This window comes from Tamandua tetradactyla, chromosome 17 (assembly GCF_023851605.1).
Source record: "Tamandua tetradactyla isolate mTamTet1 chromosome 17, mTamTet1.pri, whole genome shotgun sequence".
In the NCBI taxonomy this organism is placed as follows: domain Eukaryota; kingdom Metazoa; phylum Chordata; class Mammalia; order Pilosa; family Myrmecophagidae; genus Tamandua; species Tamandua tetradactyla.
This window is the reverse complement of record NC_135343.1, coordinates 4647755-4672707: the sequence shown is the minus strand read 5'-3', so window position 1 is coordinate 4672707 and position 24953 is coordinate 4647755. Positions and strand designations below refer to the sequence as shown.

Below are 24953 nucleotides of genomic sequence, written 5' to 3'. Positions count from 1 at the left end.
ATGTTTTTACCTTTTATGTATAGATCCATAGGTTTATCATTACTTTGTATGCATTTGCATTTTAGAAGCCCTAACAAGTATAAAAGTGGGATTACATACCAAAAATACAACAGAACAAGAGTAGCGTATTTAATAGCCCATATAGTTACCTTTCCAGAACTTTTGATTTCATTTTGCTGCTGTTATTCACTCTCCAGTGCCCTTCAGCATTGCTTGTAGGGTAGTTTAGTGGTGATGAACTCCCTCAGCTTTTGTTTATCTGGGAATATATTAATCTCTCCTTTATTTTTGAGAGACAGTCTCACCAGATATAAAATTCACTGGCAATTGTTTTCTTTCAGCATTTGAGATATTTTGACCCTCTGTCTCCTCTTCATGGTTTCTGATAAGAATTTGTAACTTAATATTACTGGGAACCCCACCCCCACCCCTGTATATAACACATTGCTTTTCTTTTGAAGCTTTCAGTGCCTTCTCCTTTTCCTTGACAGTTGATAGTTTGACTGCTGTATGTCTGCCATCACTCTCTTCAAGTTTATCCTATTTGGGGTTCATTGGGATTCTTGAATGTTTGTATTTATGTCTTTCATTAAATTTGGGAAGTTTTCGCCATTATTTCTTTGAATATTACTTCTACCCCTTCCTATCAGTTTTTCTCCTTCTGAGATTCCCATACTGCATATGTTGGTACATTTGATGATTTCCACAGGTCTTTTAGGCTCTGCTCACTCTTTTTTCATTCTGCTCCTCAGTAGGAATCATTTTAATTGCTTGTCTTCAAGTTCACTAATTCTTTCTTCTGCTAGCTCCAATCTGCTGTTGACATGCTCTAAGAAATTTTTTATTTCAGTTACTGTGGTCTTCAACTCCAGTATTTCTGTTTCATTCATTTTTTAAATTTCTATCTCCTTATGAGATTCTCATATTTTCATTCATTGTTTTCCTGACATCCTTTAGTTCTTTCTCTGTGTTTTCCTTCATCTCCTTGAGCATATTGAGGATCATTTTCTATTAATACATAGTATCCTTCTTTGTCTCTTTTAATTGTTTTATATTTGAAGTCTAATTTGTCAGCTATTAATATAGCTAGTTCTAGTTATAGCTGCCTGTTCTAGTTTGCTAGCTGCCAGAATGCAATATACCAGAAATGGAATGGCTTTTAAAAGGGGGATTTAATAAGTTACTAGTTTACAGCACTAAGGCTGAGAAAATGTCCCTATTAAAATAAGTCTACAGACATGTCCAATCTAAGGCATCCAGGGAAAGATAGACATGTCCAATCTAAGGCATCCTTGATTAAAGAAGGCTGATGAAGTTCAGGGTTTCTTTCTCAACTGGAAGGCCACATGGCGAAGTGTGCTAGCTTTTTCTTCTGGCTTTTAATTTCATGAAGCTCCCCCAGGGGTGTTCTCCTTCTTCATCTCCAAAGGTCACTGGCTGTTGGACTCTCTGCTTTTTGTGGCTATGTCATTCTGAAGCTTTCTCCAAAATACTTCTTCTTTTATAGGATTCCAGTAAACTAATCAAGACCCACATAGAATGGGTGGAGACACATCTCCATCTAATCAAGTTTAATACCCACAATTGATTGCATCACATCTCCATGGAGATAACCTAATCAAGTTTCCAACCTATAGTACTGAATAGGGATTAGAAGAAATGGTTGTCCTTGAGTCTAAAATGTGTCTCCTGTAGACAGCATATAGATGAGGCCTGTTTTTTAATTCATTCTACCAGTCTATGTTTTTTATTGAGGAGTTTAACCCATTAACATTTAATGTTAATACTGTAAAGGCAGTACTTTCTTCTGCCATTTTGTCTTTTGGATTTTATATGTCTGTATTAGTTAGGGTTCTCTAGAGAAACAGAATCAACAGGGAACACCCGCAAATATAAAATTTATAAAAGTGTCTCACATGACTGTGGGAACACCGAGTCCAAAATCCGCAGGGCAGGCTGTGAAGCCTATGATTCTGAGGGAGGGTCTGGACAAACTTCACAGGGAAGGCTCACTGGCCGAAGCAGGATAAGAGCCTGTTTCTTCTGAATCCTCCTTAAAAGGCTTCTAGTGATTAGATTAAGCATCACTCATTGCAGAAGACACTCCCCTTGGCTGATTACAAATGGAATCAGCTGTGGATGCAGGTGACGGGATGGTGATCTAATTCTATGAAATGTTCTCATTGCAACAGACAGGTCAGCACTTGCCCAACCAGACAAACAGGTACCACCACTTGGCCAAGTTGACACTTGAAGCTGACCATGACAATATCATATCTAATTTTCCCCCCTCTTTTTAGCTTTACTGATAGTCTTCATTTCCACACTCTTCTCCAGACCTCTCTCTCCTGCATTATCCTATCTGCCGGTAGTCTGCCTTTAGTATTACCTGTAGAGCCAGTCTCTTAGTCACAAATTCTCTCAGTGATTGTTTGTCTGAAAATATTTTAATCTTCCCCTCATTTCCCCCCCTCATTTTTGAAGGGCAGTTTTGCTGGGTATAGAATTCTTAGTTGGCAGTTTTTCTCTTTCAGAATCTTAAATATATCATACCACTGCCTTCTTGTCCCCATGGTTTCTCCTGAGAAATCCACACGTAGTCTTATTGAGCTTCCCTTGTATGTGATGGATTGCTTTTCTTTTGCTGCTTTCAAAATTCTTTGTCTTTGACATTTGACAATCTGATTAGTAAGTATCTTGGTGTATGTCTACTTGGATCTATTCTGTTTTGGGTATTATACTTCTTGGATCTGTAATGTTATGTCTTTTGTAAAAGATGAGAAATTTCCAGTGATTATTTCCTCCATTAGTCTTTCTGCTCCTTTTACTTTCTCTTCTCCTTCTGGCACACCCACAACTTGTATATTCTTGTACTTCATGTTGTCATTTCTTTTATGTGTTGGATTTCAGATGTCCAGTCTGTTCACTAATTCTTTCTTCTGCCTCTTCAAATCTATTGTTGTAGGTTTCATTGTTTTCATCTCTTCTATTATGACTTTCATTCCCATAAGTTCTACAATTTTTTTTCAAAATTTCAAGTTCTTCTTCATGTTCACCCAATGTCTTCTTTATATCCTCCCTGAACTCACTGATTTGATTTTTGATGAAATTTTGCAGATCTGTTCAAACATCCTTGAATTAGTTGTTTCAATTCCTGTATCTCATTTGTTGTGTTGGTTTGTTCCTTTGGGCTCTATCTTTGATTTTCCTAGTATGACTCATTATTTTCTGCTGACATCTAGGCATTTTATTTCCTTAATTAATTTATTCTGGAGGTTGTTTTCACTGTTTTACCTAAGATTTTCTTGCTGGGTAGCTTTGTTCTCTATGGGTTCTTTAACATTCAGTTCAATTTATTCTAGACCTCTAGCATAGGTTCTACTTAGCTGATTATAATTTTTCAGTTCTTATTTTTCTTTTTCTTGCCCTACCTATATGGAGCCCCCCCCCCCTTATTTTTGAGGAGGGTCTCCTCTGATATTATAAACTCCAGTCAGATTTTCCTACATCTCAGGAGAAGAGAGTAGCCAGCATCAGTTTTCCCTGAAGGTGAGACTCAGCAGGTTATCAGACTTTCCTATGAAGCCTGTAGACTCTGTGCTTTTCCTATCCTGCCCAGATTTTGGTGCTTGTCTCTCCATGGCTTCCCACCAGCTGAAAGTAATTCAGTGCCTTTAATTTCAGTAGCCTCTCCCTGCCAGGGACTTGGTTGAAACAGAGATGAGATAGTAGGTGGATTTTGATTGCTTCTGTTTTCCAGCCCCTGGGGCCTGAATTTCTTGAAGAAAGAATTTCACTTGAGCTAGGCCCTGCCCTCCTTTTCTTGGTGAAGATATGCCCTTTAGAGAATTAATTCCTTTTGCCTCATTACTTTGTCTCTCAGACATGCCTTAGTTTGGCTGCTGCCTGGGGCAGTGCTGGAGGCTGAGAGTACTTGCAGTTCTATTTAATGAGCTGTTAAGAAGTCAATAAAAGCAAAAAAGCCTTTTCAGAGTCAGACTACTACTCAGGTTTGTCAACCAAGAGACTGAATTGGTACATGGCTCTATGTATCTCCAGGCTCTATGTGTCTCTTTTTCTTAGGGTCCAGCCCTTTTCCAGTGTTTTGTGTGATCCAACTCAAAAAGCCTGTAGTGTTTTTTCTTTTCATCAGCCCCACCCCATCTCTGTGCAGGCAAAACTCCTAGTTCTATTAGTGCTTATTCCATGTTTATCTGTGCTGGGGTGTCCTGTTAATTAATTCCACGATTGGAGCTTGGTGAGCTAAGCTCTTGTAACTAGTAAAATCTATTTCCTTTCCCTTTGGGGAACCAGCCTGCTGTACCCATGGGGAAGGGCACCAGCCTCTGCAGGTTGGGGGACTTACAGTTTTGTGTGGGATCTCAGCCTTTCCACCTGGTCCAGACTGGTGTATGCTGTGTGTCCAGTCACTGATGTGCCCCCAGCAGTTGTTTTGTACCATTCCTAGCTATTTAATAGCTGCTCTGGAGGACAAACTAATTTCCACATCTCACTATGCCACCATCTTGCCCCACCGAGGGTTATTTTTTAAAAGTCTTTTTCAAGTATGTCCAAAGTCTATTTTTCTTCACTGATGGTTTCAGGGTGTTTTCCTTGTTTCTTCGGATGGGCCATCATTTCTTGTTTCTTTGCCTTCTAATCTTTTATTGCACACTGCACATTTTAATAAAGTATTAACTCTAGGATTTAGTCCCTCAGCTTTTTTTAAGTTAATATACAGTTAGTGATATGACCAAGATTTCCTTGAAAACTAGAAACCAAAAACACAAAACAAGCCAAGGCAAAAATACTGTTTCCAGTTTTTATAAATTGGCTTTGCATTGCTGGACCTTCCTGTCAAGATCAGCCCGAGGCAAATGTAAAGTGCTTGGTCCTCCCTGTCTTTTCTGAGTCTGGGTCTTGTCCTGGGCTTTTGCTTGCTCGTGGCCTGAGGAACTCAATTTTCAGGAACTCAATTTCCCCTTCTATTCCCTGTGAAATAGACTCTGACCCCCCCACCCCCACTCAGTGCTCTATTCTGTGACTTAAATCAGGTAATCCTTTGCCCCAAACTGCTTTGGCTTAATTGTTTCTTGCACTACTATAGCTTGCCACAAGCTGCATCTGCCTGCATGGCGAATTCTGGGAGGGCAAGACAGAAATGAGTTTCCTGATTCCATCTTTCAGGCTGCCACCTGATAGATTAGCACTGATGTACAGGCACCGCTGCTATGTTTATAGGGGTTACTTTGCTCCCTGCAGAACTCAGATAGGGGCTCACAATTGGAATTCAGGCTGACTCCATGCTACATGGAGGAAGTGGTGTGGGAGGGACCAGCAGGTGTTCCATGAGCTTCTCCCACCCATTTTAAATTTGATTCTTGATTTGGTACTCACCCAGTTACTGTTTTCTGGAATTCTGAGAAAAATGCCTCTGCTAGCTTTTGCTAGTTGTTCAAATATTCTGTGGGAGAACAGCACCCCGGAGCATCTTACAGTGCCGTCTTGATCAACTGGAACTCCCTAGACCTCTTTATTACATCATCCCCATGTCAGTGGGTGGGAGTAGCAGCAGAGACATGGGATCCTGGGTCAGAGGAGAGAGGTCTCCCTCCCTGTGGGCCATGCTGGGTGCCCTGGGCTAACAAGGCCATCTTGAAAACCACCAAAAGAATCTGGGCCATGAAGCTTTGTTCATTTTTATTCATTCTATTTTCTTTATTTTCCTCAGACTGAATAATCTTACCTCTTGACCTGTGTTCAAATCACTCAGTCTTTCTTCTTCCGTTCAAATCTATTATTCATTCTCTGTAGTAAATTTTTCATTTCAGTTATACTTTTCAACTCCAGAGTTTTTATTTGGGTCTTTTTATATTTTTTAAAATTTCTGTCTCTTTATTGATATTTTTTATTTTGTAGAAATCACTATTTTATACTTTTCCTCAGTGTTTTAGACATGGTTTCCCTTAGTTTTTGGGCCATATGTATAGTAGCTGAATTTAAGTCTTTATCTAATAAGTCCAACCTCGGGCTTCCTTAGTGACCGTTTCACTTGACTGCTTTTCGCCCTGTGTATGAACCAAAATTCCTACTTTTTTACATGTCTTGCCATATTTTGTTGCAAGTAAAATAATGTTACAATTCTAGAATCATATTACTCCACTCTCCAGCATTTGTGGTGGTTGTTTGCCTTTTGAGTGACTTTCTCACTTTAAACCTGTAAAGCCTGTATTCTTTTCAGCCACTGAAGTCCTTGCTTGATTAGCTTAGTGGTCAACTAATAAGTAGACAGAGATTAAATGTCTTGATCTAATAATTAGCTCAGCTTTTGCCAAGGGTGTCTGTGTATGTGGGAGGTACACGTTCAGTGCTCTGGCAGGCAGTTTACAACTCTGCCTTCGCCGTCACGCCCTACTTCTACAGTTTCTCAAGATTAGATCTTAGAGCTAGGGCCTTTTTCAGTTCTTTCTGGGTATGCACACAGCCTTTGATATTCACCTAGCTCTGAACATGTGCATGGATCTTTAGAGCTTCATGAACTTTTAAAATCTTTGCAAAGCTCTGTGTGGACATCTCATTCCCCAGTTTTTTTCTTTTAAGGTTTTTGGTCAGCCTCTCCTTAGCCCTGACTAATAACTTGGTTTCAGGCAGCTTCAAAAGTTTAGTAATTGCTGCTGTTTTCAACAAGTGCTCTACAATTAAGACTGTTCATACAGAGAAAGCTTGGTGTCAGGTCTAAGAAAACCAAGCTTTGAGAGTGGAGTTTTTCAATCAGATAGGTGAAATAGTGACCATTCTCTGTAGTTGGGATTTTTAGGAGCTCCAAACCAGTTCTGCCACCTGCAGTGACTTCTAGGCTGTTAAATTTTAACAGTTACCATAGTTACCAAGCTTTTGGTTTTTGTCCTGGTTTGAAAGGATGTATGTACCCTAGAAAAGCCATGTTTTAATCCTAATCCCATTTTGTAAAGGTGGTTTCTTCTAATCCCTATTCAGTACTGTATGCTTGAAACTTTAATTAGATCATCTCCCTGGAGATGTTTCTCAATCAAGAGTGGTTGTTAAGATGGATTAGATGGAGACATGTCTCCACCCCTTCTAGGTGGGTCTTGATTACTTTACTGGAATCCTAAAAAGAGAGATTCTGAGAGAGCAGAATGATGTAGCCACAAGAAGCAGAGAGTCCACCAGCCAGTGACCTTTGGAGAGGAAGAAGGAGAATGCCTCCTGAGAGCTTCATGAGACAGGAAGCCAGGAGAGAAAGCTAGCAGATGATGCTGTGTTTGCCACATGCCTTTCCAGAAATGAGAGAAACCCTGACTGTATTCGCTATGTGCCTTCTCACTTGAGAGAGAAAACCTGAACTTCGTCGGCCTTCTTGAACCAAGGTATCTTTCCCTGGATGGATGCCTTAGATTGAACATTTCTACAGACTTGCTTTAATTGGGACGTTTTCTCAGCCTTAGAACTATAAACTAGTAACTTATAAAATTTCCCTTTTTAAAGCTGTTGTTTCTGGTGTATTGCATTCCAGTAGCTAGCAAACTAGAACAGTTTTCAAGGCCACCACAGAGCTGGAGGAGATGGGGATTGAACTTGTGTCCATTCTACCATGTTCTTTCCTCCATGTAGATAACTATTTCTTTAATCTTATGGTTTATAATGGAATTTTTTTTTTTTTTTTGGCATGTGTAGGCTCTGGGAATCGAATCCAGGTCCCCAGCATTGCAAGCGAGAATTCTACCACAGACCTACCCTCACCATGTTACATTGTTTTTTTTTGCATGGGCGGGCACTGGGAATCAAACCTGGGTCTCTGACATGGCAAATGAGAATCCTGCCACTGAGCCACCATTGCACTACCCCACTGTGGTATTTTTTGTATGGAAAATACATATCTTTATTTGTTCCCCCCTCCATTTATATGTATAGTACATAATTAGGCATAACTTTCTCCACTTTGCTTTTTTGACTTAACAGTAAATCCTGAATATCACTCCTTACTGGTTTTTTCATCCCTTTTCACATGTGCATAGTACTCCAATTTTTGAACATACTGTAGTTTTTCTGCCAGATAGGGTGGAAGGTTTTAACATTCTTCTCTCAGAAACTGTGTATTTCAATCTTAAAGTTAAAAGATATAGAATATTTGAATAATACAGAAAAAAATCTATTAGATGGATAGATACCTGACATATAGGGAATGTGCATTTATTTCAAGCATACTAAGTTATTTGCAAGATATGAAAAGATAGTGTTCTACAAGTGAAGACTCAAAAAAATTCCAAATAATTTGCTGGCTACAGTACAAAGATATAAGAATGTGGGAAAACATTCCCATATTTTTGGAAGTCAAATAATATGTTCCAAAAATAACCCATTGGTTAAATAGGAAATCAAAATGGAAATTATTATATATTTTAAACTGAATAATGTCAATAGTCCTATGTTTTCAAAACTTGTGATTTTCAGTTAAAGTAGTACTTAAAGGGAAATTTATAGATAAATGATTTATTAAAAAACAAGAATGATTGAAAGTAAATCAGCTGAGTATCCAATTCAAGAAACTAAATGAACAGTAGAACATATCCGAATAACATAGAAGGAAAGATAATAAAGTTCAGAAATGAAAAAGAATGAAAAATTTAAAATAGAAGTGATCAACAAAACTATCTAGTTCTTTGAAAACACTAATGGGTAAAACTCTAGTTTAATCTAGTACTACTGAATTTTTAAAGTAGAGAAGAAAAGAGTCGGCACAGATAACATTAGGAGCAATTAAAGGGCTATAACACAAAATAGACAAACTCTTAAAAATCACAAGAAAATGGTTATAAACAGGTTTTATTTTTAATGGAAAATTTAATTTAAAAGGACAGTTTGTCTCGAGTTTATTGTAAGTCTCACCAGACTTCGAAAGAACTGCTAATACATACTTACACAAACTTTCAGAGAAGATACAATGATGGAAAACTACCCAATCAATTTTTTGAAGTTATGTGATAACATAGGTAACAAACTGAAAAAGAAAATAGACCAATTTACTCATGATCATAGATACAAAAAGCCTAAGTTAAATATTAGCAAGCCCATTCCGGCCTAGTTCTTAAAAAACATACAAAACAAAGCCCACTATTGTGATTAGGAGGATTGATCCTAGGAATGCAAGAATGATTCAATATTAAAATTTTACAAATTTGCTACGATGCTATATTAAAGAAAAAGATCTATAGGATACACTCAATAAAAATAGAAAAATTGTTAGCTATAGATCAATACCCATTCATGATAAAAACACTCTTAGTGTACTGTGTATAAGGAATCTTCTTTAACTTGAAAAAGGTTGTTCAATGATGAGATTAGAAACATTGTCTTTCATGTCAGACAAGGTAAGGAGGCTCACTGCAACAAATGTTGTTCATTGTCCTGGAAGTTCTGGTCAGTTTAAATGACAAGAAAAAGAAATGTGGTAAAACTTTGGAAATGAAACTTCAAAGTTGTTACTGTTGCAGATGATGTGAATTTCCATGTGGCAAAATCCAACATAATAGCCACTTAACCATTACAACCATCAGAACTAACATTTAAAAAATATCTACAGAACAGTTTAAATCTACTATAATGATCCCATTATACTAGAAATAAAATTTGTGTGGTAACTGTAAATAAATTATATATGTGGCTGGCATTATTTTTCTATTGGACTGTGCAGACCTAGGGAATGCCCATTTGATGAACGTAAAACTGCACTTTACCCAGCTTTGAGGCTTCCAGAAATCAAGAGGGAACCCTGTACAGGAGCCGGAAAACTTTTTTTGTAGAAGGTTAGATAAAATTTAGGCTTTTTAGGCCATAAAATCTCTGTTCCCATTATGCAACTCTTCCACTTTAGCAAGAAAGCAGTCATAGACAATATATAAATTAGTGTGCATGGATATGTTCCAGTGTGTTTTTATTTACAATGACAAATTGCAGAGTAGATATGACCCATGGCTCATAATTTACCAACCCCTGCATTATGAGCTACCATATCATGCCTTTTATCTCTTTTCACTTGTATCCACTTGGGTCTCCAAAAAGAAGCACAGAGATCGGATTTTTCCTGGCTATCTCTCAATAAGCTCTTTATATCACTTTTTCTAACCTCCATCTACCTCTTCTTCCTATTTCCTGAAATCCTTTTATTGTGTCATCTAGAATTCAATTCAGTAATCAGTAAAATTCCTTGTATTTTCAGCCCCATGCTCTTTTTCCTCTCCATTCAGGATTCTTATTATATGAACGTTAGGTCTTTTGTTTTAGTTCTGCCCATCCCTGATATTCTATACACTTTTTTCCTGTGTATTTTTTTCTCTGTTGTTCTATATTCAGTTTCACTGATTTTTTTCCCTCTGTCTTCTACATTCTTCTTTTAAGCTCATGCATGAAATTTTGAAATTTTATCATAATATTCAGTTTCAAAATTTTCATTTGGCCCTTTTTTATATCTTCTTTGTTGAGATTTTCTATTTTTCTCTTGTTTTAAGCATGTTTATAATTTCTCATTGTAGTATCATTATGATTTTTAAAGTCCATGACAGATAATTACAATATCTGATTCATCTTAGTATTGAATTTGTTGATTGTCTTTTCTCATTCAAATTGAGATTCTACTGTGTTTTGGTATAATGAGTGATTATTTATTGTATCTTGGGCATTAGAGTATTATGTTATGAGACTCTAGATTTATTTTAATCTTCTGTTTAAGAAGTGTCCTCTAATACCATGCCAGCACAGGCAGGTGGGAACGGAAGTTCAAGTTTCCCACTTGACCTTCACTGAGACCACTCTGTCAGGTAGAGAGGAGGATGGGGGTGGGTGTCTAAGCTCCCCCTTGGCCTTTGCTGGTAGGAATGAAGGTGGGGCCACAGTTTTTGCCATGGTATTTGCTTGGAGTAGGACAGTTATTAGCTAAAAGTTTTTTTCTTTCTAGGCTGTCTATTTCCTGGTTCTTTGGCAAGAGAGAGAAGGATTTAAGGGGGCTCCTATTGGTGTTTCTGGTGCCAGCTTCTCCAGCATCTAGCCTGCAATAGATGAGGCAAAGTGAAACCCAGAGAACCCACCACTGTATTGTTCCTAGATTCCCACAGGCTCTAGCTGGTTTTCCTTTTTTTCTCCAACATTCAGGCTTCTTATGTTTATTATGGTACTTTTTTTTTAATCGTGAAAAATAACATATATACAAAACAATAAATTTCAAAGCACATTGCAACAATTAGTTGTAGAACAGATTCCAGAGTTTGGTATGGGTTACAGTCCCACAATTTTAGGTTTTTACTTCCAGCTTCTCCAAGACACTGGAGACTAAAAGAAATATCAGTATAATGATTTAACAGTCATACTCATTTGTTAAACCATACCTTCTCTGTATACTCCACCATGTCCTTTGATCTTTCTCCCAATATTTAGGGTTATTTGGGCTATGCCCATTCTAACTTTTTCATGTTGGAAAGGGCTGTCTACAGTATGGAATAGGGGAATGGAACTAGTTGCTGGGTTGTTTTTTGTTTTTCACTGTTCTTAGTAGGAGGAATACGGAGAAGTGCACCTATATTCCTTCTTGTCTGTAACCGGAAGTTCTATATATTTTTTTAACCTTCTGTGTTAAAGTTTCTTTTCTAGCTCTGACCTGTTCTCTCTTCTGATGACACTGTTTTCCTTGCAGCCATTCTCAAGTAAGACTTTTTGCTCTCCAAACCTCAAATACCCCTGGGCCTAGAGTGAGGGGGATGGCTTCATTGTTCATCATGGCTGCTTCCTGACTCCTCTCTCTTCTGATAACCAACTAATTTTTAAATCTCTTGCCATTAAGTTAAACCTATGCCATTTATTTATCAGTCTTCCTGGGTTACTGTCACTCATTTTTGAAAACCTCACTGTTGTTTTCTCCAATAATAGTTTTCTTCTAATGAATATTGATGATTTCTATATCCATGTAGATGATTTTCCCAATATCCTAACCTTAAGTTTCTTCATCTTATTCCTAATTCTTGTCAGTAAATATCAGCAACTCCTTAATCTCATTTTCATACATGTCACTCTCTGACCACTTCTAGTACCCCAGACATAATTCTTTGTCCCCACTAGGACCTTCGATCAATTCATTCTGTACCTTTTTACTGTTGCTTATCTCCCTATTTTTTTTTCACTGTCCTCCTTGCTTTGTTTAAGTTCTCTAGTCAACTTTTGAAACCTCTTCTTTGCATAAAGTTTAATTCTCTTGCACCTCTCTCACTTTGTTGTATTTGCTGTTAAACCACAACCATATCTAAACCAGGTGTTCCAAGTGCTGGAAGTAGCTTAATAAAAAAAATCCATGCTGGCTGGTTTTACCTTATTCCCCTCTCCCTACCACATCTGTCACCTTTTCTCCATTTTTTATTCTATAGTTGTTTCACTGAGAATATTAAGGAATCAGAAAAGAACTTCAAAAGCTTCCAGTTCCACTTATACACCTACTATAGACATGTATATGTCAATATGCTCTATTTTCTTTTCTTTTACTGGATTAATTGTTTTCTAGCCAAAGCTCACCCTTTCACACATGTATTAGGGTCCATTCCCTGCCACTTCATGAACACTGCACCTCTCTCTCATGCATCATCAATCTTTTCCTCTTCTTTGGCTCATTCCCATCTAATCTCTCCCATCTTAAAAAAATCTCTCCCATCTCTTCCTCTTCTTTGGATTGTTCCCATCTAATTTCTCCACATCCAACTTCTCTTTCCATCCATCACTCCATTTCTGTCCTCTCTTTCACAGAGCATTCATTAAAAGAGTTGTCTAAATTTTTGGTCCCAATTTTATGACTTTTCATTCTCTCTTGAATGTAATTTTGATCAGGCTTTCTCCATCATCATTCCATCTGTAGTAGTTAGGTTCAGGTGTCAACTTGGCAGGTGATGGTGCCTTGTTATTCTGTTCCTGTGGACTTAAATCATCAGCATGTGAAATTCATCTATGGCTAATTATGCCTGTAGTCAGCTGGGGAGGGCCTTCTACAATGAGTGATATTTTAATTTGATCAACTGGAGGTTTAAAAGGAATAGTTAGAAGTGACAGAAAAAACTCAACAGCACAGTACAACTCAGCTCGGAGCTCAGAGCCCACACAAACCCAGACATTTGGAGATGCAGAAGGGAAATGTCCCCATGAAAGCTGTTTGAACCCAGAAGCTGGGAGAGGAGGCCAGCAGAAATTGCTATTGCTTTCCCAAACCAGTAAATTTGTAACTAAATAAATACCTTTATAAAAGCTGACCCATTTTTGGTGTATTGCCTTCTGGCAGCTTTAACAAACCAAAATAGATTTTGGTACCAGAGGAGTGGGGTACTGCTGTGTTTTCAAATACCGAATATGTTGGAATGGCTTTTTAAATGGATCACGGTAGGATTTGGAAAGAATTGTGACAAGCTTGATAGAGAAAGTCTAGATTGCTTTGAAGAGAGTGTTTGTAGAAATATTGACTCTAAAGGTACTTTTGTTGCAAATAGGATGGAGGGAAACATTTGTTTTGAAGTGACAGAACATTTGCCAAAATTGAGTCCTGGTGCTGGATGGAAGGGAAAGTTTGAATGCAATGATCTGGGATACTTGACTGGGGAAGATTTCCAGACTGGTTGTGGAGGGTGCAGCCTGGTTTCTCCTTGCAGCTTATAGTAGAATGTAATAAGAGAAGGATAAGCTGAAACTGAACTTTTGATTACAAAGAAACCAGAAATGTATGGTCTGGAAACTTTGAGGCTTCCAGAAAGTGAGACCCCAGAGAATAGTGCCCCACATGAGGTTTTAACCAAAAATGGAACTAGTCAGTATTACAGGACAAGCCAGTATTGGAGATAGAGTTATCCAGAAAGGATTTGTGGAAATCCTATTTTCTGATGGTTTTGAACCCTGTGTGCTACATGCTAAGTCAAACAAATTTTTGAGATCTGTATAAATGGAACCACTGCCAAGTTGGTCTAAAGGGGACAGAAAAGGGACAGAGTGAAGGAATAAATCTCACAGGCAGAACCATGGGAGCCAAGAACCCTTGGGCCAGGAGAGTGGATCCACTTGTGCATGTGGAGGGGGTGAGTTTGCCCCAGAACCAGAGGACAGGCCTTCCACCTTGAAGTTCAGGAAGAGATTGGTGCCCCAGGCCCTGGAGAGGGTGGAGCACATTTCCTAGGGATTAGGGGGAGCCTGGCTGCCACCCCACTTTTCTGAAGGAGTTGAGCGTGTGCCCTGGAGATGGCAGAGAATCTGGCCTGCTGCCCAGATGCTTCAGGAGGGTGGGACCAAGAAAAAGTGGTCTCCCCAATGTTCTCCAGTATTGCAACCCTCACCCCAGTGTTTGGAGAAAGCAGGGCCACTGTGTAGGCCCTTGGAAAGGGGGTGGGACTGCTTCTTTTTAAAGCCCCAAAGATGAATTACTCTCAGACTTTGAAATCTAATGGAGTTTGCCCTGCAGGTTTTTTTTAATTGTTTAGGTTTGGCGACCCTTTTTTCCTTCCAATTTTTCCCTATGGCAGTAGGATCATTTATTCTATGACTGTTCCTTCTTTGTATATTGGAAGCAGATAACTTGCTCTAACTTCACGGGTCCACAGCCAGAGGATAATTTCGCCTTAAGGCAGACTATGCTTGTAACAGACTTTGAGGAGATTTTGTACTATTTTTGAGTTGGGATTGTATTTGTTTTGTTACTGAAATGATTTAAGGTTTTTGTGGCATTGTGATGAAGTGAATGTATTTTGTATATGAAAAAATTTGGTGCATTGTATGCAGGATAGGTGAGCATTATTAGGTGAAAAATATATCTGCTCTTGTTTTCTATTTAGTGATTAAGTGTTGCTTAAAGTGCTGTGTGTAGTTGCCAAGTTGACAAGGGGTGGACTGTCCTAAACTGGTTCAGTTGTCAACTTGGCCAGGTGATGGTGCCCTGTTGTTCTGTTCCTGTGGACTTTTAAATCATGAGCATGTAAAATTTATCTATGACTGATTACATCTGTAGTCAGCTAAGGGAAGTGACTTCCACAATGAGTGACATTTTAATTTGATCAACTGGAGGCTTACAAGGAAGAGTCAGAAGAGAAAGAGCTCAGCACAGCCCAGCACAACTCAGCTCAGAGCCCACATGGACCCATATGTTTGGAGATACAGAAAAGCAGTGCCCCGGGGAAAGCTATATTTAACCCAGAAGCTGGGAGAGGAAGCAAACAGACATCACCATTGACTTCCAAAAATTTGTAACTAAATAAATACCTTTATAAAAGCTGATCCATATCTGATGTATTGCATTCTGATAGCTTTAACAAACTAAAATACCATCAAAACTTTTTCCAAGGTAATATTTAATGCTTAATTCCATTGGTTATTTCTCATCCTTATCATATTTGAGCTATAAACAGCATTTGACACAGTTGATCAGTTGCTTCCTATCTACTCTTTGAAACACTTTCTTCATTTGGCTTCTAAGGCCCCAGGCCCAGTTGTTTTTCTTTATATTTCTTTGGCTTTTCTGTCTCAGTCCCCTCTGCTAGTTTCCTCTTCATCTCCATGACCTCAAGATGATCCTGAGCTCTGTCCTTGGACCTCTTCTCTTTTGTATCTGTATTCACTCTCTCAGCGATCTCATCCAGTTTCATGTATTTACTCTTTTTTTCAATTTTAACAGCACTGTGCAGTTTTATTAACCCATCAAGTACAGTAGCATCCTGGAAAATGGGGACAGAATTGGGATTTAAAAGTTAACATATTCAGTGTCTAACAGTTTGAAAGAAGCAACTACATACTCTTTTCATAAACAATACAGTGCTAGCTATTAACCCAGTACACCAAGTATACTGAAGTAGAAAAGATGCAGCAAAAAAAAAAAAAAAAAAATAGCTACATTAGACTTCAACACTTTAGAAAGGGTAAAACACTTTTAGTTTCTCCCATTTAACCCTAAAACAACATCCTACAATCTGGATTTACCTATATAGTCCTGTATTAGCTTCTAGAATATTTGTCAGGAAGGAAAAAATAAAACGACACTGATCAGTACTGTCTTTGGTTATTGAGAAAGGGGACGGAGAGAAAGTTAGTAATCAGAACAAATTACCTTTAATCTCATCCGCAGGATCTTTGCATTCTTTGTTCTTCGGCACTTCTTCAGTGTTCTTGTCCTTTTCTCACAAACACTCTAGGTTGACAGCCATCCGTGCCTCTTGGTTCCGTTTGTTGGCTTCTATTTTGTGGATCATTTCCTCTTCTACCATTTTACTGAAGTTGTTCTCTTCCATTGCTTTTTTTTTTTTAATTTTTTTATTGTGAAATATAGCATATATATAGAAAAGCAATATATTTCCAAGTACATTTTCACAAGTAGTTATAGAACAAATTTCATGATAGTTATAGAACAAATTTTAAAGTTTGGTATGGGCTATAGCTCCACCATTTTTCTTTTTTTCTTCTACAATTCTTCATTTTTTTCTTGTACAGTTTTACAACTTTAGGTTTTTATTTCTAACTGCTCTAAGGTACTGGAGACTAAAATAAATATCAATATAATGATGCAGCAATCATACTCGTTTGTTAAACCCTACCTTCTCTGTATAACTCCACCATCACCTTTGATCTTTTTCCCACTCTTTAGGGGGTATTTAGACTATGTCCATTCTAAATTTTTCATGTTGGAAGAGGCTGTTGATAATATGGGATAGGGGGATGAAACTAGTTGATGTTATGGAAAGGCTGACCTCTCTGCATTTCAGGACTTATCTGGTTCAGGGACCTATCTGGAGGTTGAAGGTTTTGAAGAGGTACCCTAATTCATGGAATCTTTGCAGAATCTTATATAATGCCCTAGGTATTTTTTAGAATTGGCAGTAATGGTTTTGGTTGGGGTTTAGCAAGTTATGATAGGTAGGTAGCAATATCTAACTGAAGATTGCATAAGAGTGACCTCCAGAGTAGCTCTTGACTCTATTTGAACTCTCTCAGCCACTGATACCTTAAGCCATTATTTTTTAAGGAGTTATTCTTTCATTTCTCTTTGACGTTACTGGGCAGTGTATTCATTTAAAGTATTAGCCAGAGTGTGCTTTACTTTTAATTTCTTCTAAACTGAATTAATCTCCTCATTGTTGATTTTGTTACCTATCTCTTAGCATAAGTTAATATTATTTAAAAAAAAATGTTGATTTTTAGAATCATTTTGGTTGGGAAGTCAAGCTGTATCTTTGTGTGTGTCAGTCCAGCTGTTTATCCGTCTTCTCATCTCTCTCTGTGTAGCAGTTTTGCAGTTGCCTCAGTATAGTCCACCCTGGAGCCCTCAGTTCAGAAACTGTGCCCATAGGTGGGCTTCCTACTGCTCACACATCCAGCCAGTCTGCAGGCAGCTTGTTTCTTCCTGTCTCCTTCCATTGCTTTTTGAAGCACTTCTTTTTTGTGCTCTCATTTTTCAACAAGCTGCTTCAAGACCTCAGTTTCATGGAACTTGTGTCTTTCTTCTCAGCATGTAACTTCTGAATTTCCTTCAGGGAAAGATCCTTCTTTGGAGGGGAATGGGGGAATTCTGGGGCAGATTATTTTGACCAAGGGCTGAATTTCAGCTCAAAGGTCTACCCTGAGGCATGCTTCTCCAGTTCTTTCACCTGAATACCAGAAAAACATGCTGAATAGAAGACAAGAGACTGGCAGTGTATTTTATAATCCACTGGTAAGGGAAGCCCTTGTAGTTGGGTTTTCAACTTGTCTTTCTGGAAGCCAGACCATTTCCACTCCCAGGAGCACCCGAACATCCCTTAGTCATTGCATAGGAGGGGCACCGGTCCAGCCTGTCAGGTGTTTACTCTTGATCCTCAAATTTATATTTCTAGCCTGGACCTCTTCCAGGTCAAATGTCCAGCCACCACCTTGTCATCTCCACTAGGATGTCTAATAGATATCTCACAGTTAACATTTCAAACCTGAGTTTCTGCCATCTATTCCTTCTCCCCACCGAATCTGCTCTCTTTCAATCTTTTCCATCTGAGTAAATGGAAAGTACATTCTTATAATTGCTTGGCCCAAAATCAAGTGATCCTTGATTTCTCTTTTATCTATATGTTCACATTCAATTCAGTTGGTCCTGTCTTCAAGATGTATCCAAAATATGAGCATTTATCACTCATTGCAAACTTGCTGATATTGAAGGATATTTTTGCTAGATATAGAATTCTAAAGGTTAGGAATTATTTTATTTTAGATATTCTTATTGAGAAATCTTCACACATGTGCAGTCCAGACAGAGTATACAATCAGTGGCTCATAGCATCAACACATAGTTGGGTAGTCATCACTATGGTCATTTTTAGAACATTTGCATTGCTCCTAAAAAATAAATAAAATGAAAAAAGAATAAACTCATACATCCCATACTTTGTACCCCTCCCTCTCATTGACTACTAGTATTTCAATCTACCCAATTTTTTAAATCTCTTCCCCCCACTATTATTTATTTATTTATCCTTATTTTTTAGTCATCCGTCCATAGCCTGGATAAAAGGAGCATCAGACACAAGGTTTTCACACGTTGTAAAAGCTATATAATTATACAGTCCAGTCGTCAAGAAACATGGCTACTGAACATAGCTCAACAGTTTCAGGTCCTTCTCTCTAGCCACTCCAATGTGCCATAAACTAAAAAGGGATATCTATATAATGCGTAAGAATAACCTCCAGGATAACCTCTCAACTCTGAATTCTCTCAGCCACTGAAACTTTATTTTGTCTCATTTCTCTCTTCACCCTTTTGGTCAAGAAGGCTGTTTCTCAATCCCAAGATGCCAAGTCCCAGGCAGATTTATACCCCTGAGAGTCATGGGGAATTATTTTTATACTTGATTGTATCCTTCTGTGCTCTGATTTCCATTCTTTTTGTTGAGAAATCAGCTCTGAGCCTATTTTTTAATAGATCAACATCTTATAGTCTATGAAACACTCACATTTATCAAAGGCTTCATATTTATATACATAGAAGGCAAAGAACCACAAAGAAACTTTCTAAGGAACCACATAACTCAACTGCAATCAATATAGTTAAAACATTATAGTCCCTGTTTCCCATTTTGTCAATTGACAAGAAAACAATAAATTTTGTTCCATGTGTAAATTCCACTAATTTGAAATTGGGTCCTGAGCACAGTTTAGCTGTCTGAATTTCTATATATCTGAACTGAGGTTCCAAAGTGTTCCAGGTCAAATCAGCCAAAAGAAATACATCCATTATTGTTTGACTTTCACTGCTGGTGAAGAACAAAATTCCTAGAGTTTCAAACCCAGTACACATATTCTGTGCCTCTGTACTATTCAAATGAACTTTACTTTCTAAACAGGTGTATTTTCTTTTTTTTCCTTCAGTGATTTTTTAAATTGAGATATAGTCATCTTAAGTGTACAATCAGTGCTTCGCAGTATCATCATAAAGCTGTGCATTCGCTTTTTTTCTTCTCCACATGGTTGCCGAGTCTGGTCGGTCTACGCAGGTTCCGTTAAGTGAGGCTGGGAAAACTTCTTAGTGATGTTGGCTTGGAATTGGATAAGGCCATGGGGAAAAAGGAGACAAAGAAAGCAAACTGAAAAAAATATAAAAGAGAGAAGACAAAATCTAATATGACTAAAGGTTCAGCAGAAGAAATGGAAGAGACTATTTCCCCCAAAGTTAAAAAATTTAAGAAGGCAGGACCTTCTGAAGTTGATATGAATTCTCCTAAATCTACAAAGATTAAAAAAAGAGGAGCTATCTGAAGAAGACATTATTTCTCCTAAAACTAAAAATGGGAAAAAGAAAAAGGAGGCCTTTGAAAACAATATTGTTTCTCCTAAAATAAAATAAAAAAAAACCACAAAAAAACAGTAAGTGAGGAAACTTCTGAAGAAGAAATAGGTGTTCCTAAACCCAAGAGGATAAATAAAGAAAAGGAAATGAATGGAGAAATTGAGGAGAAAAGCTCCAAGCTGAATGGATTTCCCCATTCTGAACCTGACTCCAATGAAGCTGCATGTAAAGAAAATAACAATGAGAACAATACCTGTGAAACAAAAAGAAGGCACTTTCTCTAATTTTCCCATATGAGTGACTGTTAAACTCCTTGAAGCCTGATGGGTGACCTTTCTGTTTCTTATACAGCGAAGACTTTTCACCATGTCGATAGTGGAAAGGATTTAATTGCACAGGCAAGGATAGGAACTGGGAAAACATCCTCCTTTGCCATCCCCATTGACTGAGAAACTTCAGGGAGAACTGCAAGACAGGAGGAGAAGCCATTCCCCTCAGGTACTGGGTCTTGCACCTACAAGGGAGTTGGCAAATCAAGCCAGCAGAGACTTCAGTGATATCACAAAGTAGTCAGCAGTGCCTTGTTTTTAAGGTGGAACTTCCTATGGAGGTCAAATTGAACGCAAGAGGAATGGGATTGATATTCTGGTTGGGACACCAGGTCGTATGAAAGATCACCTACAGATGGCAAGCAAGATCTTACCAAGCTTAAGTATATTGTCCTGGATGAAGTTGATCAGATGTTGGATATGGGTTTTGGTGATCAAGTGGAAGAAATTTTAAGTGTGGCATATAAGAAAAACTCAGAAGACAGTCCCCAAACATTGCTTTTTTCTGCAACTTGCCCTCATTGGGTGTATAATGTTGCTAAGAAATACATGAAATCTACATGTGGACAAATGGGACATGATTGGTAAAAAGACTCAGAATACTGCAATAACTGTGGAGCATCTGGCTATCAAATGCCACTGGACTTACAGGGCAGCAGTCATTAGAATATGATCTGGGTATATAGTGGTCATCATGGACGCACTATCATCTTCTGTGAAACCAAGGAAGACACCCAGGAGCTGTCACAGAATGCTTCCATAAAGAAGGATGCCCTGTCATTACATGGAGATATTCCACAGAAGCAAAGGGAAATCACCCTGAAGGGCTTTAGAAATGGTGATTTGGAGTTCTGGTGGCAACCAGTTTCACTGTTCATGGGTTAGAATTCCGTGAGGTTGAACTGGTTGTACAAAGCTCTCCACCAAAGGATGTAGAATCCTATATTAATTGTCCGGGTGAACAGGTAGAGCTGGAAGGACAGAAATTTGCATCTGCTTTTATCAACACAAGGAGGATTATCAACACAAGTGGAGCAAAAAGCAGGAATTAAATTTAAATGAATAGATGTACCTTCTGCAACAGAAATAACAAAAGCTTCCAGCTGAGATGCCATTAGGTATTTGTATTCTGTGCCTCCCACTGCCATTAGTCATTTCAGGCAGTCAGCTGAGAAACTGATAGAGAAGAGAGCTGTGGAAGCTCTGGCAGCAGCACTGGCCCGTATCACAGGTAACATTGGTAGAACAGCGCTCCTTGATCAACTCAGATGTAGACTTTGTGATTATGATCTTGCAGTGCTCAGTTGAAATGCCAAACATTAGCTATGCTTGGAAAGAGCTTAAAGAGTGGCTGGGCAAGGATATTGATTCCAAAGTGAAGAGAATGGTCTTTCTTAAAGGAACGCTGAGTGTTTGCTTTGATGTCCCCACTGCGGCAGTATCAGAAATACAGGAAAAATGGACGGATTCACAGTATTGGCAGCTCTCTGTGGCCACCCAGCAACGAGAGCTGGAAAAACCACAGGAAGGATATTGAGGTTTCAGGAATAGCAGGAAGGCAATTGAGGTTTCAGGGGACAGAGAGAAGGAAACAGAAGTTTCAGAGGACAACAATCAGGAGGTAGCAACAGAAATAACAGATTCCAAAACAGAGGCCAGAAGCAGAGTAAAGCATTTGGTCACTGATTTGAAGTAGAGGATTTATATTGCAAAAACAGATTTATGTTTGACAACATGGAACTGAACTTTATTTTTGATACAAAGTTAAAAGTACATTATGGACAGGAGCATGGATGGTTCAGTGGTAGAATGCTCGCCTGCCATGTGGGACACCTGGGTTTGATTCCTGGCCCATGCATTATTCCCCCACCCCACCCCCACCCCCGAAAAAAGAAAAAGCACATTGTATTTCCTTTAGACAACTAATCCAGTCCCCATCTCTCTCAGGAAAATAAGCTTTATGTAAATTATTTCTTCTGGTCATTATCAGTTGTAACATTATTGTTACTCCTGTATCAGGCTTTCCTGATACACCTAAAAAGGTGTATGCATTCTTTACATTTTTATTCTGATAGATTATCTGTAGATTACAAGATAAAATCAACCATATATCTGCCTGTACTTTGTAAATTGAACTGTCTTTATATTCAAAAGGTCTCTTGATAATATCCTTCCCTAAAGTAAATACCTAAAGGAATTTGCAACAATATGAAGAACCACTGAGCAAAATTTTGGTTTTGTAATTGGCATTCCTGGGCCACCTACTAAACAGTTACTCATATGGTCCTATAACATGTCTTCTGATTATTGTTTTGAAGCAAGATTTCAGATTTAGCAGGATTGTAATACAGTTTATGCCAGTGTGTGCTCTAGATTTGGAGAATCTTTCAACAGGAAACAATACATAGATTAGTCATAGTTTGTATGTACATTTTAATAATTTTTAGCTTCTTGGTATAAGGTAATTTTTATCAGTGAATTCTTACTTCACAGATATACACGTATTATATAATGTGATAAATATAAAGAAGAAAATTTTCATAGGAAGCAAGTATCCTTGAGGAATGTCAAATGTATAAGATGACTCTATAACTTTTTTCATAGGAAGGAGGCTGGATAGATGGTGCTGCAATGGTGCTGTAATTCATTTCTTCCTATTGAAAGATTTACATCATTATTTACCAAGAAGGAATTAAGGGAGGAGGACACACAGATTTGCATTGCAAGTTTTAGAGGCATCCTTTTAAGATAAACCATATGGTTTTGTCTAAGTTGAGTGAACTAAAACACTTCACATGGCTCCTGACCAAATAATACTCTGCCAGGTTCTCAGGTATTATTTCTCTGGGAATCTTTCTGATTCATGGCCCAGGAACACCACTGTCTTCTCCTCTAATTCTTAAGTCTTCTGTAGTGGGGAAATCTCAGGGAACAAGCTATAATAGGAGAATTAAAAATACATAGTTGCGGGCAGTGCAGTGGTGGCTCAATGGCAGAATTCTCGCCTACCATGCCAGAGACCCGAGTTCAATTCCCGGTGCCTGCCCATGCAAAATAAATAAATAAATAAAAGTAAAAATATATAGTTGCTATCATTTTCATTTAATTATTTTGAACAAATAAAAAACAACTCACTCATTTAGGTCTTTATATCTAACTGCTTCATACTTACTGCCTTACAATGAAGGGCTCTGAGAGCCAACTTGACTGTTGATTCTTGAGGCAGGATCCTTTTTCTATTTGAACTTGAGTTTTATCCTTGGATCCTGACTAGATGTTTCTTGCACTCTTTTCTCGGTTTTATTTCTTGGTCCGCTTGACAATTTTATCACTTCTACCCCTATTCTTCATGATCTCCCAGTCAAACCACAGGAATTTAGAGAAAGGGATTGGTCCCATCCATATGTATGTGTCTTGTGGATTGTAACTTATTAGATTCTGTTTTTACCCAAATATTGGGCATGCTTTAATGACAACCAGAATATGTCATGATTTGGAGAGGGATGGGTACCTTGCCAAAAGGATATAGTACCTGTTCTCTTGGAAGGGACAGCTAAAACCTTCATGTGGTTTATCCTAAAGAAAAAAAAAAATCAGATAAATTAAGAATAAAAGGGAATAAGTAAAGTTTGTTCTATATCCCAGAACTCAAACCATATTTAGAAATGTATAATTCAATTAGTATTGCTTAAATGGGCTTGTTGGGCTAGCCTGGGAAATGTTATTTTTGCTATTTTCTACAGAGCAAATACTTTCCAATTTACTTATCAAACAACTCAATGGAATTTTTTTTTTTTTAGATTTAGTGATTGTTTTAATGAATACATTTTCAAAGAAAAGTTTTTGCATATATTAATAGTTAGGTATTCAAAGAGTTAATAATCAAAATGAATATATCTTTTTTTTTAGAATAAGTTATGCCTTTATTCTTTATTCATGTAATTCAGACTTTTTTCTCTGAATGACTTATTTATTTCTGTTATTTTATTTTTTACTGATATATATTATATAGTCACACACCATGTAATCATCCAAAGTGTACAATCAAAGGTTCACAATATCATCCTATAGCTGTGCATTTATCATCACAATATACTTTTTTCTTTTTTGTGAAAAATGACATATATACAAAAAAGCAATAAATTTCAAAGCACATCGCAACAATTGGTTGTTGATATTTAAAATACAATCCATTTTTAACTTGGAGGCTATCTGTACAGTGATTTCTCTACAGTTATACATAAAATGTTTTTACCATAAAATTGAGTTAATGTATAAAAAACTGCTTTATGTCATAATAAAAATATTACTACTTGGGTGGGCCATGGTGGCTCAGCAGGAAGAGTTCTCTGCCATGCCGGAGACCTGGGTTCAATTTCTGGTGCCTGCCCATGCAAAAAAAAAAGAAAAAAGAAAAAATATATATATATTAGTACTAAATAAATTAAAAAAATAAAGTTGTGCGTTCATTATTACAGTCGATTTTTAAACATTTTCATTTCTCTAAAAACAATAAAAATAAGAATAAGAATAAAAAGAAAAGTAAAAAAAGAACATCCAAACCATCCCATACCTTCCATACCCCCCTATTGTTTATTTATTTATTTTTGTCTTTTTTTTCTTACTCATATGTCCATAAGCTGGATAAAGAGAGTGTCAGTCACAAGGTTTTCACACTCACACATTCCCACCCTAAAAGCTCTATTATTATTCAGTCATCTTCAAGAATCAAGGCTATTGGATTACAGTTCAACAGTTTCAGGTATTTCCCTTTTATACTCTAATACACCAAAAACTGA

At 37.7% G+C, this 24953-nt stretch overlaps 1 protein-coding gene, 1 long non-coding RNA gene and 1 pseudogene across 8 annotated transcripts in view; 2 read left to right on the top strand and 1 right to left on the bottom strand.

Moving 5' to 3' along the window:
• Positions 1–24953, top strand: part of TSGA10 (testis specific 10) — a 179840-nt gene that overhangs the window by 81297 nt on the left and 73590 nt on the right. The gene's annotated exons all lie outside the window — the stretch shown is intronic.
• LOC143661473 (uncharacterized) lies at positions 18291–24541 on the bottom strand. Its single transcript, XR_013164619.1, has 3 exons — positions 24468–24541; positions 23687–23730; positions 18291–18378 (listed from the first exon to the last, which is right to left on the bottom strand). It is a non-coding gene; the product is annotated as an uncharacterized LOC143661473 (long non-coding RNA).
• Positions 19264–21889, top strand: LOC143661472 (nucleolar RNA helicase 2 pseudogene; annotated as a pseudogene).